Source organism: Pongo pygmaeus, chromosome 16 (genome assembly GCF_028885625.2).
Source record: "Pongo pygmaeus isolate AG05252 chromosome 16, NHGRI_mPonPyg2-v2.0_pri, whole genome shotgun sequence".
NCBI classification, from domain to species: Eukaryota; Metazoa; Chordata; class Mammalia; order Primates; family Hominidae; genus Pongo; species Pongo pygmaeus.
In genome coordinates, this window is record NC_072389.2 from 49,293,811 (window position 1) to 49,315,556 (window position 21,746).

The window sequence follows — 21,746 nt, forward strand, 5'->3', positions numbered from 1 at the left end:
CTATGGAAAGTCTATTTATTTGTTAATGGGGAAGTTAGTTGCTATAAGAAACTTTTAAACTTCCTCACGAGGGGTGCAATACCTCCTCCCTGCTTTTCGTAGTGATGTCAGCTTTAGTGCCATCACCAGGCATTTCTTAGGTCTGCATTTCAGAGGTCTAGTACTAATATCCTAAGCACTAAGGAAAAGACCATTGGGGTCCCTCTGAGCTATAAGGTGAAGCTAATGCTTGGGCAGCTCTGGGTGATGAGCAGCCATTACAGTGCCTTTCCCTGTCCAGGCCAGCTCTTAGCACAAGTGACTCCTGAGAGAAATGGCTGATTACTTGGCTCTGAATAGTATAAAATAGAACATGTTTGCTTCTTCATTCCACATAATAAATTTCTTTTTAAAAAATCACATAGGCCTTGGAGGGTTTCTAAACATGGCTGGTTTGATACAGAGCCATCATAAGTAGACCCAGAAAATATCCTCTCCCTGGCTTGAACATCAACAATTTTAATGAATTGAATGGGAAATGAGGTCTTAGCCAAATAGATCTCAACTGGAAATTCTAAAGTGGTGCCAATTTTGAAGGAAAATGAATAAATTTCTTCAAACAAGAGACTGCTCAACTCTTGAACAGTCATAGTTTATTACAAATATTAAAGGAGTTAAGGAGATGTTAGTTTATTAAGCCCCTATTTCCATCATTAAAAAGAGTTTCCCCTCTTAATTTAAGTGAGTCCTATCTCAACCTTTTGACATTGATAATACAAAACACTCCATTGTAAATACTCAGATGATGGTATAAATATAGGGAATTTCTCCCTATTTTAGACAGTACTTTCCTTTTAACTTAGGGTTTAGCAAATCAAAGAAAACAGATATGTATGTAGCCATGGAAGCATTCAGAGTTGCCTCCCCTGCATGTTCTCTGTTTGACTCATTTTTTCTATAGACGTTCCATAGGAAAAGGAGTGTTCCAACTCAAAAACCAAAAAACTATCCAAATTCAATTATTCACTCCCCTGATATGGGAGCAGGAGCTCATGAAAGCACAAGTCTCGACAAGCAGAGGAAAACACTCAGATAAATGAAAAGTTCTATGAACAAGTATAGAGGCTTTCTGGTCTCCAGACTTAAAATGATACCTCTTATAGTCATCTCTCAGTCTGAGATGTCCAGAAATGGGTATCTTAGAGTAACCCAGAGTTGTTACCAAAAATCTCAATTCAACCATCACATGTATTCTCAGAAATGCCAGATTCATCTGCTTGGCTAGCACAGATTTATTCTTGGATATAGACTGCTATAGGGAAATGTTGTGATGTCTGAAATAACAACACTCTCGCCTTGATACTTTCCCCAGAAAACATTTCTTTTGCTCACTCTCTTGGAACATTTTCCCTGGGGAGATCTATAAGTCAAGGATAGCAGGTTATGACATATCCATGTCAGTGGGTAACTGAATACATTTTAGGAATAAACTGTCATTACCTATCATGGCTTAATGTTCATGTAAATCAAAGAAACTACTTTCCACTTAAAACACACAGAAACTATTATTTTTCCTTTTCTTCTCAAGAGCTATGGTGTACTACTCTGGAGTAGGAATATTACTAGAGTAGCTTGAGGATTTGTGTTTCTGAGAAAAATCATTACAAAGAAATGGGCACTTATTTAAAATGTTCTTAAATACAGGCAGAATATATTCAATTGCATTATCAAAAAACTAAATCAAAACTGTAAGAGATTACAAAAAGAAATTATAAATAACTGCAAAATTAAAAAAGAAGACAACAATGACTGCAGCATGCTTAAGTTCAAAGCAAAAGAAATTTGATAATTCAAATAAATACAAATATTGATGGGAAAATACTAACTTTTTACCTTTTAATAAAAATGAGTGAGTCTAGAAAATTCAAAAAAATGTGATCACTAACAAATTTAGTAAGCACCTTTCCTTCAAACAGATAGGGGAGGAAACGAAGTGACTGGATGTATGAAGTAACTAAGCCAGAAAAGTTCCTTCAAATACTACCTATTATTGAACAGGAAAAAACAGACATAAAATTCCTATTAAAATTTCAATAAAAAACAATTATCAAACATCTGCTACAGAAAGTAACTGTGCTAGATTACATGAAGCTCATGAAGATGAGAAGGACTTATCTAAAAGCTATAATGATTTATACATCCTTAAATAACAAAAGGTAGCCCATGAAGATTTGGATTTTTACAGCTTGTTAAAGTGGTTAAACTATGTATATTTTTATGTCTATATTACATACATATCTTATACATTGCAGAATAAAATCCTCGAAGCTTATTCATTTACAAAGCAAAAAATAAGATTATTGAGAATGGGTGGGAGGGGAGTCAATCTAAAACCTTTGCTAAAGGCAAATGCTGAATAGCTGAATGCTTTCCAATCAAACTTTTAAAAAATTCAAAAGGCATGATAACTGTTTTTTCAAATGTGGTTTCCTCCTTTTTCTCTGCAAAGAAAATATCTTTTCAAATCCTTTATCCTGTAATCTTTTACTCCCCCTAAGCGTTTAAATAATACCATGTAGCCCTATACTGGCTTAAATTATCAGACCCTCCCATTTATCCTAAATTTAGATAAACTAGACAGGATTACTTCAAAGGAGTTTTTATATAAAAATGTCATAGAGGACTTCCTATAAAATACTTCAAAGACCACAAGTAAAAGTATGTTACTGTCCTATAATTCACATAGAATCTCAAGAATCCCAGAGTCAAAACAATCTTATAAAAGAGCAAATTGATGTCTCACATTTCCTGATTTCAAAACTTACTACGAAGCTACCATAATCAAAATAGTGTGTACTGTACTGCATAAGAACAGACATATAGACCAAAGGAATAAAATAGAGCCCAGAAATAAAACATTATGCTTTGTGAAATAAGCCAATGGCCAAATTATTTTTCAACAAGAATGCCAAGACCATTTAATGGTTAAAGGAAGTCTTTTCAACAAATGGCTTTGGGATATCCACATGCAAAAGAATAAACTTGGATCCTTATGTTACACAATGTACAAAAATTAATTCAAAGTGCATCAAAGATCTACATATAGGAGCCCAAACTATAAAACTCTTAGAAGAAAACATAGGGAAAAAATTTCATGCCATTAGATTTGGAAATTTCTTAGACCACCAAAGCAAAAACAGATAAATTGGACTTCATCAAAATTAACAAAGGGCACTATCAAAGTGTGCCAAAGGACATAATCAACAGAGTAAAAGGCAATCCACAGAATGGGAGAAAATATTTGCAAATCACATATCTAATAAGCAATTGATATTCAGATATATAGAGAACTCCTATAACCCAATAACAAAAAACATCCCAATTAAAAAATAGGTAAAGGACTTGAATAGATATTTCTCCATCAAAGATAAACAGATGGCCAATAAGCACATGAAAAGATATTCAAAATCACTAATCCACTAGGAAAATGCAAATCAAAATTACAATGAGATACCACTTCACACCTATTTGGATGACTATTATAAAAAAAAAAAAACCCAAAACAAAGTAACAAATGTTGTCAAGGATATGGAGAAATTAGAATGCCTGCACTTTCCTCGTGGGAATGTAAAATGGTGCAGCCACTGTGGAAAATAGTATAGTGGCTCCTCAAAAAAGTAAACATAAAATTATCATATGATCCAGCAACTGAGCTGGGTGCTGGCCTACCTGGCCTGTAGTCCCAACTAAGTGGAAGGCTGAAGCAAGATGGTCCATTGGAGCCAAGGAGTTCAAGGCCACCCTGGGCAACATTGAACTTGTCTCTTAAACAATAAAACAAAGCCCATCTGGGTAAGTATACCCATATGATAACTATAACCATATGATCCAGCAATTGCACTTCTGGGTATATACCCAAAAGAACTGAAAGCAGGGACTTCAATGGATATTTGTACACCCATGTTCATAGCAGTATTATTCACAATAGGCAAATAGTGGGATGGATGGATAAACAAAATGTGGTATATACACAAAATGGAATATTGCTCAGCCTTGAAAGGAAACGGAATATTATTCAGTCTTAAAAAGGAAGGCAATTCTAACTCATGCTATAAGATGGATGGACCTTGACAACACTATTCTTGGTGGAATAAGCCAGACACAAAAGGACAAATATTGTATGATTACACTTATATGAGGTATCTAGAATAAATTCAGAGATACAGAAAATAGAATGGGGAGCCACTATTTAATGGATACAGAGTTTTAGTCTGGGAAGATTTAAAAGTGCTGGGGATGAATGGCAGTGATGTTAGCACAACAATGTGAATGTTGTTAATGCCACTGTACTTTATACCTAAAAATGGTGAAAATGCTTATGTTATATATATTTTTTACCACAACTAAAAAAATGTAAAGCATGTGACTGAGGCTATAAAGGAATAACAAAATAAAACTTTTTATCTCCTTTAGTTAATTTTGTTTGAATTTCCAAACCCAATTTTAAATTAAGAGTTCATATATGCATTCTTTGTCTTCCAAAATTTGACAGTACTGTGTTTTACAATCTGTCCTTGTCATAAAGGGTTTGTAGGTATATGGGATTATGTATATATAACAATTATCAGTTCTCATGTGTGCCTAAAACACCTGAATTCTACATTTGCAACCCAAATAAATGATAGCTTTGAGAAAACACTCCATTTTTGTATGTGTATCTACATTTCTAAATCTACCTTTGAAGTAATCAGAAATGGAAAGTTTACATTTCTCTACTCAAAAGTTGATGGGAGAGGTCCAAAAGGCAGTTGACTACTCAGATCTGGGGCTTACAAGAGAAAATGAGACTAGGAAAAGACGTTTAGGAGTCTTCATACATAGGAGTATTATTTTGTACCACTTCCTGGTATGCTTATTGTTTGTTTACTTGTCTCTTTCTCCATAATAGATTATACACTCTTAAAAGGCAATGAAATGCCTCACTCAGCTATTTGTTCCATGCAGCATTAGCACATCATTTTTTACAGAACAGGTAGGTGTTCAATAAATTTTTTAAAAATTGAACTGAATTGAGTCCTAGACAGAGAACCCTCAAGTCTTTCTCCAGCTGGTCTACCTAGATGTGAAATTTATGAATTTCCTCTAAATCTTGGCTAATCATTTTGGTTCATTTGCAAATGGAAGGTCAGAGGTTTGTGGCTAGGCCATAATGCCTATATTTCAGTCTCCATTTTACTATATGAGAAACATTCAATAAATAATACAAATGAGATCTATTTTTTTTTTTGGTTCATTTGGCACCATACTCTCCTTGTATACCTACCCCAATGAGGATCATGGCATAGATTCACAGCCAAAAATAAGGCAGGAGGTCAAGCAAGGCTCCTTATGCAGGAAGGATATTCCCTCCTTCCCTTTTGGGAACACTTCAACTAACCCTATTTTAGTTTGGCTGCTTTGCCTCATTTCTAAAAAAATGTCATTACACTCCATAGCCCTTCCCTTGATGCCCTAGTTAATTAAGTTTACATAATTTCCTACTGATTAGTTTTGAACAGCTTGTTCTGGATTTTCTCTAATTTAATTTTCTGTATTTACTGACTGCTTAAAATCCTCAACTATGAACTTGGGAAAGTCTATGTGTTACCACAAAGTTCTCTGTTATATATACAGAAAGAAAAGCAAATCAGCATTGTGATTCACAAAGAGATCTGGGATCAACTATTTCAGGAAACAGAAACTTTTAGGTGGAATCCAGTAACAAGCCAGAAATAATAAACACCAGGAAGACACAAGTTATATTCTTTCACACACAAAAATGAACTATGGTCCAGTCGTTTACTTATATTTCACGTTTACTGAGATCCTATGGGATTCTTTCTCTGTGCTTTGGAACTCAGAGGATTAATAAAAAGAATTATTAACATGTATTTAAAATTATTGTTCAAACTGATTTATATAATCCTCAAATAAAATTCTGAACTGACATTTTGTCTGTGTTTTGGGGCCATAAATGAATAGCTCACAAGGTAATTTAAAAATCTATCCATTTTGGCCATTTTTGTGGCTAATGTAAATTGCGACATAACCAGTGAAAGTTTCTAATAATGGAAATAGTGAAAATTAACAGGTCAGCTTGCCACAATCTGGTCCATCTGCTACATATAGACAGCCTCAGAGGACAATGAAGAAGAAAAGTGAATCCAAAACGTCAACACCAATATCCTAAGGCCTTTCATGATCCAAGAAATGGCAATTGGCTGTGAAATTATTCTGAAACCTGCTTTTCCCAAAAATTCTTTCATTTTCTTGGTACTTTGGAGACAGTAGAACAATTTATTTTAAAAAATAAATTGAATTTTTTTTATTTTTATAAATATCAAAATTCTTATGACTGTTCAAAATTTCACACAAATTCTTTCTTGCTCACATTAACTCTACAAAACAAAAGTAAGGGTCCCCATACGCCACTAGCTCATACCGGAACACAAAGGGGAAAAGTTGAGTTTAAAGGTTGCAGCAAATCTCCTTCAAAAACACTCTATCTGCTAATCGAGAATAAGTCTGCACTGGCAAAACCAAACTAATATATTTTTAAATGTATTCTCAAATGACTTTTCTGGTGGTGAGATACTCTCCACCCCATATATTGAACTATGCTAGGTCAGCCAGTATTCTTGCTATGTGACAATCAGTCCTCCTCCCTGGAGAGACCAGGTGTTTGATTTCTGGTGATTCTGTCCATAATTGACAGCCAAATATGCTGTTTTGTACAAATCGCATTCAGTATTCTTTCATTTCTATTGAAGACTCCCTTGTTTTATATGCCAAGAAATTCTATGAGACAGGAAGTTCCTTTAAAATTTGTTTTAAAAAATCAGTTTCCACAAACAGTCTGAAGATATTTTTTTAACTCAGACATACATAATCATTTCCTAAAAGCATAGCCGAAGGTCATATTACACAGTGATGAGATGTCAAGCAAAGGAATACATACATTTCAATTTGCAAGCTCACAAATAAGTGTTGGTACTTAAAGGAAAAAAATCATAGGCTTGGGAATGAAAGATAAGATATGAAACACTAGCTAATTGGCTAATTCACAAGGATAGCTTCTCCTTGGAACAAGCATAATTCCTATTATGATAAGCACTTTGCTGGTGTACTGAAGGAAGAAGAGATAAAGTTTGCCAATTAAGTCAGTGTTTTCCCAAGTGAATTCTGACTCCAACAATGGTACCAAAGGAGTGTGATGCAATTATGAACCTAAATTTCACAGGATTTTGTGCTGAAAATACTCTGTAAGTGATTCACTAAAAGTGCTCATAATTCATGACAAGCTTCTCAAACACTTTCTGATTATATGCCTTAAAAGACAGATTAAAATGCCCTTCTTTTACCTTTGGACCTCAGTGGTCATATATAAATATCACAGGATATTTCATGTGATTTTTAAAAAGTGGAAAGAGAACTGGAAATATGCAAATATCCTACTCTCTTTGGTATGCTAGGAAGAAGACGAAGACATGTAACCTCACAGGGCAAATCTATATGGTCCCATTTCTTCCAAATGCATCCACTAAAGCAAGAAAATTTATTTGACAAACTCCTCTTAAAATATTTAAAACAAGGATCAGGATTAGATTTCATTTTCTCATGCCAGTCTTGCATAGTTACTAATTGTAATATTTTAATGCTATGTGTTTAAATTTGGAGGACAGAATTGCTGTCCATTCATAGTCTGGCACAATTGTTTCTAACCTCAGTGATCCTGCTCAAGCTTCACTACTGGCTGATATACTCCTAGCCGAGCTTCAACTGAACCCAGGATTTTTTTCCCCACTGCTTTTATTTCATTGTTCTTGAATGTCTTACTGCTTTTACTGTTATTGATGTTAGAAGTTACAATGCCTTGCTGTTTAATGCATTTGTTGTTTGTGTTAAACATTCAAGACGCTGAGATAAAAGTGGACTTGGAATAAAACAGGATACATGGGATCAAACTACGGAAATAATAAAACATTGAAAAACAATGATAAAAGCAAACAGAGAAAAAACATAAAGACACACACAGTTCAAAAGCCATTGTGTGTTAAATCAGTGGTTCATTCAGTTCAATATCTTCTTTCTGTCAGCAGCACCAGGGTAAGTTTTATAGTAAAGCTTGTCATTCATACTGTTTGATCTTATCCTCAAAAGGTTTGAAAGGTATCCTGAACATACCTACCTTTCATTAATAATACATTAAGGATGTGGTCATAACCTAGTCTTGGACCTGTCAGTTTTTCCATCCAGTAAATTATTTTTATCTTAATTATTAAAAAGAATAATCCCATTATTTGTCTTAAAACAATAGGGAATCTAGTTCCAACTCTGCCACTGACTGGCTATTTGACCTTGGGCAACATTTAATAACCTCTGTATCTGAATGTCCCGCCTATAAAATGAGGCGGCTAATCTCAAATTTTATGTTTTGACTACCAAATTTCAAGAAGATGATAACACACCTATCTTTACATTACACATACCCCCTGTTTTGCAAGCTGTAAACTTCTTCTCCCTTTGTTTTCTCTAGCCTTCAAAGAATCAATCTCTCATGGTAGAAAGAGACCACAGAAATCACCTAATACAACCCACGGGATGCCTGAATCACCATTACAGAATTCCCCACTACCAGTCATCTTGCTCCTGTTTGGATACTATTATTGATGGAGAGTTTTATGAACTCTCGAGGCAGCCCACTTTATTTTCAACTAATGCCAACTGTCAGAAATTCTTCTGATATGAATTCAGATATAAATGTTGATATAAATCTATCTCCTTGCAACTTCCTGGTTCTTACCTCTGGGGCAACACAGCACAGACTTAAACCTTTTTTCTATATGATCCACATGATAGACCTTCTAATACTGGAGGAAGCTGTCACATTCTTATAAGTTTTCTCTCTTCTCCAGGCTAATAATCCTTTAGCTTTTATTCCATTGAATTGTACACTTTAAATTTAAATTGTACACTTTAAATGGTACGTGTTATATCTCAAATTTGTTTTTTAAAAAGAACTATAGAAATGTAAGACACTTCAATTGTTATATCTCTAGTGAAAAACTGACAGCAGCTCCAACAATACATCCCTGAGCTATGAAACTCAGAGGCCACCATTCCCCATGGGCAATTATAATTCTGCCAAAAGATCGTGACTTTGATATACAATCTGGGGAAGCAATCTGGGGATGTGGTATAAACCACATCCAGATATCATTACACATAAATGACTGTGATCTGAGCACCAAGAGATTTACCTATGGAAATCTAATATGGCTACCAGGAAATGTTCCCCTACGTACAAACTTCACTCAGCAGCTGTCATTTCTATAGATTCTTATTTGGCAATTGCAACAATCAGTTTGTTGTGAATTTTAAAAGGTGAACAGGTATTCCAAATAAACAATGTGGTTTGGAGAATATTCATTAGATAGATATTATATAAGCACTATGTTCTAGAGCCTAGGAATATAAAGATACATTGAACCCACTTCTAGCCCTAAGTCCTATTTGAGAAGCAAAGTGGAAAGACAGGAGATTAGACAAGAAATATAAAAAAGACTTATTTCTGTCAATAGGGTAGACCAGATAACCTAAAAAGCCTCCGCCAACAAAACTCAAAGAAACTTCAGAATAAAATATAGCAAACATTTTTTTTAAATACATGGCTAAGTTTTCAAGAAGATAAGGAAATGACTCAGAGGTCAAAGTAGAAAAATTAAGTAAGAAAACAGAAGAGAAAGCAAATGACCTGATACTATGGCAGCCCTGTGGGTGGTTAGGATGTAGACACTGGTCTTGATAAGGAGCCACATAGGGCAAGAGAAGCCAAAGAGGGGTATCTCAAATCAAGCTAAAAAGTCTGGGCATTATCTTATAGGCATAGAGAGTTGTAAGAAAATATAAAATAGGGAAGCAATGGTTAATTTTGCATTTTAGAAAAATTACCCTACCAGCAGTATGGCTAATGAATTTTGAGGTAACCAAACCTGAGGAAGAGAGACAGGTTAAAAGATTATTAATAATCACAAACATTTATCGAGCCCTATTATGCCATCAGAAGGCTAAGAGCTTTATACATATTATCTCAATTATGACAACCCCATATATACATTATCCTCTATCTTATCAATAATGAAATGGAGACTTGAAGACATTAAATAATTTGCCCAAGTCAGTTAGCAACTGGTTAGGTAAAATATACTAACAGTCTGATGGTTTGAATGGAAATGGAAGCTTTTTAATTATCTCCTGTCATATTCAGGAGATAATTTTAAAAGGTAGAACCAAGAGGGCCTGAAGACTCCAGGAATGAAAGAAAGAGAGGCGTTTAATAATGATACAAGCAATAATATCCATATGTGTTACACAATATCTATAAAATTATACAAGGGATATTAGAGTTTCCTCAATAAGCTAAACATAGAACTACCATATGACATAGCAATTCCACTTCTAGGAAGCTACTCAAAAGAATTAAAAGCAGGTGTTCGAATACTTACATATGAATGGTTATAGCAGCTCTATTCATAACACCCAAAAGATGGAAACAACCCAAACATCCATCAACAGATGAATGGATAAACAAAATGTGGTATATTCATGCAATGAAATATTATTCAGTTGTAAAAAGGAATAAAGTATTAATACTTGATACAACACGGATGAACCTTGAAAATGCAGTATGTTAAGCGAAAGATGCCAAAGGCCACATATTAGATAATTCTATTTATGTAAAGCATTCAGAATAGGCAAATCTACAGAGACAGAAAGCAGATTAGTGGTTGCCAGAGGCTGCAGGTAGGAGAGAAATAGGAGTGACTGCTAAGTGGGTTTCCTTTTGGGGTGATGAAAGTATTCTGGAACTAGTGAGTGATGAGGTTACATAACATTGTAAATGTACTTAATGCCACTGAATGATACACTAAAAATAGTTACATTGGTAAATTTTATATTATGTGTATTTACCACAATTTTTAAAAGGTGAATATTGGCCTATTGATAGAGTACTTCCATGGACGGAGATATTTAAAGGGTAGGACTGATAGGGGTGAGGGACAAAGATTAGTCTGTCATTAAAAAGCAATAATCATGGCTTTTATGAAACATCTGTATTATAAAAGGGATACTGACCTTAAAATAAAGCAGTACTATGGAGAGGATTTCCGTTCACTGTAAAAATCATCATCATTCATGGTCTTGATAATACAAAGGGCAACACAGGACAACAATGGCTTTATCTGTTAGAAACAGATAAAGAGGTAGTCTCTGCCCTTACCAGTGTTTTTTTGTTTGTTCATTCTATCACCCAGGCTAGAGTGCAGTGGCGCAATCTTGGCTCACCGCAACCTTCGTCTCCCAGGTTCAAGCGATTCTCATGCCTCAGCCTTCCAAGTAGCTGGGATTACAGGTGTGTGGTAACACACCTGGCTAACTTTTGTATTTTTTAGTAGAAATGGGGTTTCAGCATGTTGGCCAGGCTGACCTCAAACTCATGGCTTCAGGTAATCCACCCCACCGCAGCCTCCCTAAGTGTTGGAATTACAGGCATGAGCAACCGCGCCCACCCAAGTTTTAAAATAGAGTAAGTAGGACTCACAAAAAGCACTACAATATAACACGTAATAATATACAAACTTGAGAGTAATGCAGTCAACATAGGCAATGAATTCAGAGGAGAAAGTAGTCAAGGCAGGTTCCTTTGAAATATATGAACCAAAACATTATGGCACATTCTAGTGCAGCAGTTTAAAGTATCGGTTTTGGTGCAATATTGAACTTTGGCTCCACCACATACTACCTGCCTGAACCTGTGCAAGTTACTTTTCCTCAGTGTCCTTACCTGAAACATGAGAATAATAATAGAACCCATCCCAAAATTGTTGTAAGGATTAAATGAGATATACATACACATATTTATTTATTCATTTATTTTAAATGCTTAGAATAGTGTCTGAAGCATAGAAAGTGCTCAGTAAATATCAGCTACTATCATCATCATCATCATCATCATCATCATCCCAGGCATTGAAGAAGGAGTAAATTGCATTTAGGAATAAAATTTGGTGTTCCAGCCCAGCAATGTTCAAACTTTTTGGGGAATGCAAATAAAATCAAAATTGAAAGCCCAATAGTTACACTGAGTTGAAGTGAAACTACTCTAGCTGAAGTAATTCCTGTATGGTGAGTCACACTGTCTGAGAATTCTGTCCCAGACTTACTCAAGGAGTCATTCATTATTCAACATTTCGTGAACATCTACCATGTGCTAGTTTTTATGCTAGGCTGAGTGTTTAGAGAGGAAAGATATAGGTCCTGTTCTCCAAGAAAATTACATTCTAGTTGAGATAGGCAAAAACTCCCCCAATTTTAAACATCTTTATTGAGATACAATTCACAATCCCACCCATTTAACATATACAATTCAATGGTTTTTAGTGTATTCAGTTATGCAACCACCATCACAATCAGTTTTAAAGCATTTTCACCATTCCCAAAAGAAACTCTGTGCCCATTAGCAGTCACTCCTCACTTTCCATTAACTCTCTCCCCACCAGCTCTAAGCAACCCCAATCTACTTTGTGTCTCTATAGATTTGCCTATTCTGAACATTTAATATAAACAGAATCATAAATATATGGTAAAAATCCAACAACTTTAAGACTACTCCACGATAATTAGATTTATTTAAGTATTTAAGTAATATCAGGACTTAGAAAAGAGAAATGATGCCCTGATTCTTGTTCCACATGTTTTGATTCCATGTGTGCACCTCTGACAGATATCAACTGTTTCAGGTTATCCCTCCTCACGTTTTCTCTTCCTCCTTCCCCCAAAACCTTGGGTGTCCAGAGAGGTACTCAGGACTGAAGTTAAGAGGAGAGAAAACAATACTGGAGGCTATCAGTTATTCATTCCATACCATATGCCAGGCACTATGATATACTTTATATACGAGCCCTCCTTTAATTGTCACAATAACTCTGGGAGACAAAAACTACTAGTATCTTCATTTTACAAAGGAGGAAGCTGAGGTTTAGAAAGGTTAACTAGCTTGCCCAAAGGCATACAGCCAGTGATGCCAGAGGTGGGATCTGAACCCTGTTCAGTCTGACTACAAAGCCATAAGACCCTAAGCCCCTAAACTGTTAAGCTCTTTCACTCAGTAGTGGTTTTCTCCTGACCCAGTCAAAGTGGCTTATTCTTCAAGGAACTCCTTAATGTATAATATAAATGGATTCTTAATATTGCTGATAAACTTTCATATTTATTCTGTATTTTACAGATTTACATTAAAAACTCAGGTTTCAAGAGAAAATAAAAGTTGGCTAGCAGACTGATATAATAGAAATAATTTATCAGCACAGGAGGGGACAGAAAGATGGTGACTGTGTCTCCAGATCTATCCATGTTTCTCACATTTGTTTGCCCTCCCTTTTCCCATTCTACAGCATGAATGCACTTTATAACCTCAGACATGCTTTTAAATCTTTCTTTGTGAGTCCATTTTTATATATAGAACAAGAAAAGAAATACCACATAAAACTATTAACAATGGTTTTAAGTATATGTGTAATGTGGAACTGACCACTCCTTGTCAGTACCAGAGTTTCCAGGAGATAAACAGGCATGTCTGCTTGTCCTTTAAAAAGTTTTTCAGGGCTGGGCATGGTGGTCCCCGTCTGTAATCCCAGCACTTTGGAGTCCACATGGGAGAATCACTTGAGCTCAAGAGTTCGAGACCAGCCTGGTTAGCATGGCAAAACCCTGTCTCTACAAAAGATACAAAAAGTGGCTGGGCATAGTGGCATGCACCTGTAGTCCCAGGTATTTGGGAGGCTGAGGTGGGAGGATGACTTGAGCCCAGGATGCGTAGCTTGCAGTGAGCCAAAGTCGTGCCACTACACTCCAGTCTGGGCAACAGAGCCAGATCCTACGTCAAAAAAAAAAGTTGGTCACTTCCTAATAGAAGGCATTTTATTTGGGTGGTTTTCTGCAGTCAGAGCAAGCAGAAGCAAAGGAACTGGGGCATAAAGAATAGAAAGAATTTCAGTGGAAGATGTCTGTAGTGCATGTAGCCAGGTAAGTCAAGATATCAGAAGTGCCTATTATAAAGCAGGAACAAAGAGAAAGTGGCTGATTAGGCCTAAGTGCCTAATGAAATTTTGTCTTCCACCTCTCTCACTCTTTATCATAAAGAAAGAACACAGCAAAGACCTCCATCACACTATCTCTCAGCAGTGTACACCCTGCATGCACACACACGTGCATGCATGCTCACCTCCATCCCTCACTTCACCTGAACTTAATCTGTGTTTAGGGAGCTCCTGCTTGAATTCCCATTTTAAACTTGTCTATCCTGAAGTTGAGACCAAGAATCTGAAAATCTGTGGTATAGGTGAATGTTAGACACACCAGGGTACAATTTTAGATCCCATTTATAAGCTGCAAGGTCATAAGCAAGTTATTTAATCTCCTAGATCCTCAGAATGCTTGCCCATAAAATTACTGAGATGATGTAAATAAAATCCCTACTAAGTACTGCTCTCTTTAGATGTCCCATTTGACTTGTAACTATATCAGCGTATACAATATTTAGCCACAATAGCTAGCTCAATATTTTAAAATTAAAGATAAAATGTTACGGAAGCCCTGTCTAAATTACCAAAGAGATGAATAACTGCTTTTTTTTTTTTTTTTTTTTTTGAGATAGTTTTACTCTTGTCCAGGCTGGAGAAGAGCAATGGCGCGATCTCGGCTCACTACAACCTCTACCTTCTGGGTTCAAGTGATTCTCCCACCTCAGCCTTTTGACTAGCTGGGATTACAGGTGCCCATCACCACACCTGGCTAATTTTTATATTTTTAGTAGAGATGGGGTTTTACCATGTTGGCCAGGCTGGTCTCAAACTGCTGACCTCAGGTGATCCACCTGCCTCACCCTCCCAAAGTGCTGGGATTATAGGCGTGAGCCACTGTGCCTAGGCGAATAACTGCAATTTTCTTCTGACAATGTGCATGTTTAAATTAAGTCTTATAGTACTTATTTCCAAAGAAAGTGCTGTATTTTAATCACTCTACGTCCCATGTTTTGAATTTTTTTAAAAGACTACTATAAATCCTTACCATGACAACTAAATTCTTTCCATTACTAAAGGCTGTAAATACCCAATCTGAGAAAATGGGCAATTTGAGACAACCTAACACAACCAGCTTGGGGACCCTGCACAAAGAGCACTGTAACTATGGAAACACCTGTCAATGAAGTTACACTATAAATCACAGAACCTGTTCCATTATTCAAGTACCAAGCATTTGAGATCAATTTATAGCAACTGTAAGCTATTAATAATGGTATTCTATTTAATTTGTCAAATACAATTTTCTCTCTCAATGAAATCTTTAGGAAATACTTAAGTATTTTTCTTCAGGAGAAGAAAATGTTAAATCCACCTAAGTGGTACAGTATACCTGACAGGTGGTTTTTAACCTGTTTGTGAAACAAACATTATGAAATCAAGCTTATTTAGCACTTGGCATATGTTTATGATATTATTTACATTTTACATATATAGCCTGATATATATAGATATATATGCACACACACACACATGCGCGCGCACACACACACACACACATATGTATCCTGTTTCTTCAACCAGGTTAATAAATTCCTTAAGAACATAAAACATAACTTATAAGTCTCCTTATCACCAGTGCTTAGTGGAATGCCCATGATCCAGTCCTTAATGAATGCTTTCCTAACTAATTTTAGCTTCTCTTTTCTAAGCACAAGAGACTTTGGAAGAAGATAAATCACAGCACATTAATGTGAACAAGATTTTGTGATGGGAAAAATGGGAATCAGTAACTGAATAAATCTTACAGTGCTAAGTTCCAGAAGGAGGTATATAAGAAATACCCTTATATATATGGTGTCTGGTTCATTAAATACTCATCTTTTTTCCACAAACTTTTTTTTATTGAGAAAAGAAACTCTAGGCCAGTGCTAACTCTTATCTTAATTTTCTTCCACCCATGGGAATTTTTTTTTAACTGATAGGTTTTGCTTTTTCTCTAGAATTGTGTGATGCCTGAGCCTCTACTCTCCTCTCTCCCTGCTTCCCCTCAGTCAAGAGAGGAAGGAAAAATACATAGTGCCTATGTATGAATTTAGGATAGAGCTGAGGCCTGACATCCTACATGAAATATAAACAGAGCACCTCACTGTATGATGACATGGGATCCAAGAGAAGCAGACTTTGAAGTATTTAAGTTTAATGTTCCCAATTTTTAATTTAAAAAGCAAGGGGAATAACTGCTTCATATTTTTCTCTCATAAAACAGTAATGTATAGGTTTCTTTCTTTTGGTCGTCAGTCTCTTTTGGGAATCTAGTCCCTCTGTTTTGGGAATCTAGTCCCTTGATTGAAAGGGTGTTTTCCCTCTCCTGTATGTCTGGTCTTTCAGATTCCACTTCCACAATGTTCTACAAGTCAGCCTCCATCCTTTCTGTTCTAGCTCAGCTCAAAGATTTTCATTAATTCTCAGCCAAGCTACCATATTCACCTCCAAATTGGTCTCACAGCTCCCAGTCTTCCCCTATAACTCATTCTATTTGGTGCTGCCAAATTAACGTTGCTAAGATACAGCTGTGATTCACGAAGTCACAAATATTTCTTAAGCACACACTCTCTATGCCAGACACTGTGCTAGACTCTAAAGAGTCAGAAAAAAAGACACACAGTTGTTGTTGTCATTTTATCTCATGAAGCTTACATTCTAATGATATACTCTGTGCAAAATTCATCAACCCACTGCCAATGGAATTAAGTGTAATTTCCTCACTGTGTTCATCATAGGATATGAGCTAAGTGATCCTTTCCAGATTTATCTCCTACTGCACCCTTGCCCTCTGTTCTAGTGAAATGGGTTTTGCTCATCTAGAATTCTGCTACAACCATGCTCCTATTTTTTTCTGACTTCTGCACCCAGAATCCTCTCCCTCCTCTCTCCACATCAGCTTCTAGAAACTTAATCTAAATTTCAAGGCCTGTCTAAAGTGAAATGTCCTTCATAAAGTCTTTCGCTGACCCCACATCCTAATGTTTCTCTCCCTATACTGTCCTCGGAAACTTTTATCTTACTTTGCATTATAGTAATTGTGTATTTGTTCTATCCTCTGTCTTTTTTTTTTTTTTTTTTTTTTTTTTTGAGATGGAGTCTCACTCTGTCGCCAGGCTGGAGTGCAGTGGCACAATCTCGGCTCACTGCAACCTCTGCCTCCCAGGTTCAAGTGATTCTCCTGCCTCAGCTTCCCGAGTAGCTGGGACTACAGGCGTGCACCACCACACCCAGCTAATTTTTCTATTTTTAGTAGAGACGGGGTTTCACCATGTTGGTCAGGATGGTCTCGATCTCTTAACCTCGTGATCCACCCGTCTCAACCTCCCAAAGTGCTGGTATTACAGGCATGAGCCACCGCACCCGGCCATTACTCCCTTTTTATTACTTATAAAAATTGGCACAGAAACTTGTATACATTAGATACAGAGTATATTTAGGAATGTACATATTTTCTAAACTCTCTTCCATTCCTTCCTTCAGGACAAAAAAAAAAAAAAAAAAAACTTGATCTTATCAGGGGTAGGGAAAGGGAAGGGCATGAAGCAACAAGGAAGACTGGCTGATGAGCACTTCTCCTGAAGAGTTATTTAATCTGAAACTTGAACTTGAATGAGGCTAGTCAGGTGAAGAAGGGTAGAAATGACTACATCCATTAGATTATGCAAAAGCATGGATGAGAGACAATACTTTGTTGACAAAACACTGCAACCATGCTATCTTTTTTTTTTTTTTTTTTTTTTTGAGACGGAGTCTCACTCTGTCACCCAGGCTGGAGTGCAGTGGCGCCATCTCAGCTCACTGCAAGCTCCGCCTCCCAGGTTCACACCATTCTCCTGCCTCAGCCTCCAGAGTAGCTGGGACTACAGGTGCCCTCCACCACACCCGGCTAATTTTTTGTATTTTTAGTAGAGATGGGGTTTCACCATGTTAGCCAGGATGGTCTCGATCTCCTGACGTCGTGATCCGCCCGTCTCGGCCTCCCAAAGTGCTGGGATTACAGGCGTGAGCCACCACGCCCGGCCCCTAATATCTTAATGGAGCAATACAACCCAGCCCCATTGAAAAAAAAAATAATAAAAGTCTTCACCATTATATATCATAATAGTTGCATTTTTGGGGTGAATGAATCAGCTTGCAAGAACTCTCTTTCTCAAAGACCATACCTCCACATTGCATTCCATATCTCCAGAAACATATGGACTCTGGCATATGTGCTTACCATGAACCCAGGATACAAACTGACTCAAGCCAGGCCAGTCAGATTTCTTCTCCTGGGAGTTTGGAATTGGAACCATGAGAACAAATCAAGGTAGTGTCTTCGTGAGTTACTCAGGTACTGCAGCTTGGTGATTTTTCTACCAAGTAGACTGTGGAACAAAGAAATCTTGTCTGTATATACATAAGAGGCAGATATGCAAACAAAAGCAGAGGGAGAGGGAGCATGGCCACCTTCTAGGTCCGAGCTGGCTTTCCATTTGTTCCCTAATTCCAGTCTCTCTCTGAGGCCCAGTTGCTCCCATTCTTAGGTCTGGCAACCTCTACATCCTTATAATAAACCCCTCTTTCTGCTAAGGCTAGCTCGAGTTCTTCTCAGACACCTATAACCCATTAGTCCTACCTAACTAGGACATAAACGTTTTATTGAGCCACCAAACTCCCACTAAACAGTGTGTTGGAATTCCTCTAGTATTTATCAAGCTCCTACCATGCTCAAGTTATTCATCACCAGTGTACAGAAATCTAAGAGTTTTATTTTCCATTTTATTTAACATTTTCTTTTGATTGTAGCACAAATTATTTTAGGTCACACGCACTTAAAACTTTTGTGTCATAATGTAAACCCAAAGCCTATGATTCCTGTTACTAATATATGAATATCAATATTCTGAAAGACACTTTGGGAGATAAAGGGGCAATGAGTTCAAAAGCCATTTTTCATCTCTTTAATCAGACCAAGTTCATCCACAAATTTCAATTGTGCTGATAAATAGTTTTAGGAAAATTCATTGAGGGACACATTGAAATGGCCTCTCTAGAAAGCTTTGACAAAATTATTATATCCATAGATATAACATGACCATGATCCAGTGATTCACGGTGCATTACTCACTGGACCCCTAGGGAGCCAGCCAACCTAGAGTCCCACCCAACAGGATTAATATAATCTAGAAGCAGAGTATTTCTCAAAATTACCTAAGCATAAGACTCATCTAGAGCATTTGAAAACATACAGATTCCACGAGTCCATCTGAGACCTGATCAGAGTCTCTATGAGACAGGACTTGGACTCCATTCATCTAACAAGCACCTCCAGGGGATTCACAATTTTTTTTTTGAGTCAGGGTCTTGCTCTGTTGCCCAGGCTGGAGTGCAGTGGTACAACTGTGGTTCACTACACCCTCAATCTCCTGGGCTCAAGAAATCCTCCTGCCTCAGTCTCCTGAGTAGCTGGGACCACAGACATGCACCATGACACTTGGCTAATTTTTTTAAATTTTTTGTAGAGTTAGGGTCTTGCTGTGTTATCCAGGGTGGTCTCAAACTCCTGGGTTACAGCAATCCTCCCACCTTGGCCTCCCAAAGTAATGGGATTACAGGTGTGAGCCAACTTGCCTGGCTTGAATTAACAGTTTCTGTTTAGCATGACTTTAAAAATGAACCCTGAGCTTCATGCCCAAAAGGGAGCCCCTGTCAGATGTTGCTGAAGGAGCTCTGATTCACCTGTGTTGCTTCTTCTTTCTTGCATTTTCTTACCTTCATTTAATTTTCTGGCTTCTCCTCAAATGTACCCCCTGCAGGAGGATTCTGTAGCTTTTCCAGAGTTCAGTTACTTTATTCCCCCCTGGCATGGCCAACTGGAAACCCACTAAGATAAAGGAACTGCTCCTATACCTTCTCCCCATTCTTGCCCTAGTGCTTCCAACTGTATGCTGCACTCAAAGGCATGCCTGACTGGATATGGCCTGGCCTTGAAAGCCTACTTCCATCCTAAACAGACTCCAGGAAGGCTGACCTACTCTTACTACATAAGAGTAAATTGGCCGGGTGCAGTGGCTCACGCCTATAATCCCAATACTTTGGGAGGCTGAGGTGGGTGGATCACTTGAGGTCGGGAGATTGACACCAGCTTGACCAACATGGAGAAACCTCATCTCTCCTAAAAATACAAATTAGCCGGGCGTGGTGGTGCATGCCTGTAATCTCAGCTACTCAGGAGGCTGAGGCAGGAGAATCGCTTGAACCCGGGAGGCAGAGGTTGTGGTGAGCCAATATCACGCCATTGCACTCCAGCCTGGGCAACATGAGTGAAACTCCATCTCAAAAAAAAAGAGTAAATTAAATTTTGTCCATCATTCCAACTCAGGGTGATCCATTTAATCACAAACGCCACACTTTTGCTATATAAACACTAAAGCAATTGTAGTAGCATAAGCCCACTCATTTAACAACCTAAAACAAATGCTCCATTGTATTACTGAAGGATCAATCTAGTACGGTGTATCTTTTTTTTTTTTTTTTAGACAGAGTCTTGCTCTGGTGCCCAGGCTAGAGTACAATAGTGTGATCTTGGTTCACTGCAACCTCCGCCTCCTGGGTTCAAGCAATTCTCCTGCCTCAGCCTCCTGGGTAGCTGGGACTATAGGCACGAGCCACCACACTCAGCTAATTTTTATATTTTTAGTAGAGACGAGGTTTCACCGTGTTGGCCAGGCTGGTCTTTTACTCCTGACCTCAAGCGATCCACCCGCCTCAGCTTCCCAAAGTGCTGGGATTACAGCACTTTGTAAGCGAGGTCACCACACCCAGCCTAGTAGTGTGTATCTTTAAAATAAATTTTGTAGAAGGGAATTTGCAGGAGGGCAGTCCTTAGCCAGCCCATTTCACAATCACAAATGTGTTCTTAAGGTCAATGTGCAGTCAACACTCTGTATTCCAGCTGTCACACAGGGGTACTACTCACTGAAAAATGTCAGGAGCAAGAAAGGAGACAGTGAGAAGCAGGGATGATGGTGAGTGACCCTTGCCATATCTCACCCTTACTGATGCTTCATACAAAAAATGTGGGGTCTGCTTTGGAAAGTACAAAAAGCATGATAATGAATCAACAGACAAAAGTAGAGAATGGATGTCTAGAAGAGTTTATTCATAGATTTACTGATAACAGTTAATCAAATAATGTAATGATGCAAAATTATAATGCTATCATTTTAGTATGGAACATGCAGGATTTTTTTTTCTTCACAAAAGCTAGTGAGAGAACAAGAAGTCCAATAAAACCACTTTGTTCTCAGAAATAAAGAATACATCTGATGGTTAAATCCACTTTACCAGAGTTGATGAGTGAGAGTAAAGTAAAACTAAGGGGAGAAAAAAACAGCTACCCTCAACTGTAGGAACAGCAAGCTTTGTAGAAAAATTCTGAAGTGCCTTTAGCAAAGCCTCATTTTGCCTCTGCAAAACTGTGCTCTTGGGAGACTTCAGACAAGCAGTCTGGGCCTTAGGGCTTATCTGGGTCAGACTTGAACCCTTAGAATGACATGGCTATGAAAGTGTCCAGGTCAACCAGACAAGAAGAGGGGCTCCTGTACTAACCTTAAA

The 21,746-nt window shown here is 37.4% G+C and overlaps 1 protein-coding gene and 1 pseudogene across 5 annotated transcripts in view; one reads left to right on the top strand and one right to left on the bottom strand.

The window, feature by feature from the left end:
• The window catches only part of FRMD5 (FERM domain containing 5), a 336,834-nt gene that overhangs the window by 212,131 nt on the left and 102,957 nt on the right, over positions 1–21,746 (bottom strand). The gene's annotated exons all lie outside the window — the stretch shown is intronic.
• LOC134738293 (glyceraldehyde-3-phosphate dehydrogenase-like) overlaps positions 1–21,746 on the top strand; it is a 134,227-nt pseudogene that overhangs the window by 11,246 nt on the left and 101,235 nt on the right.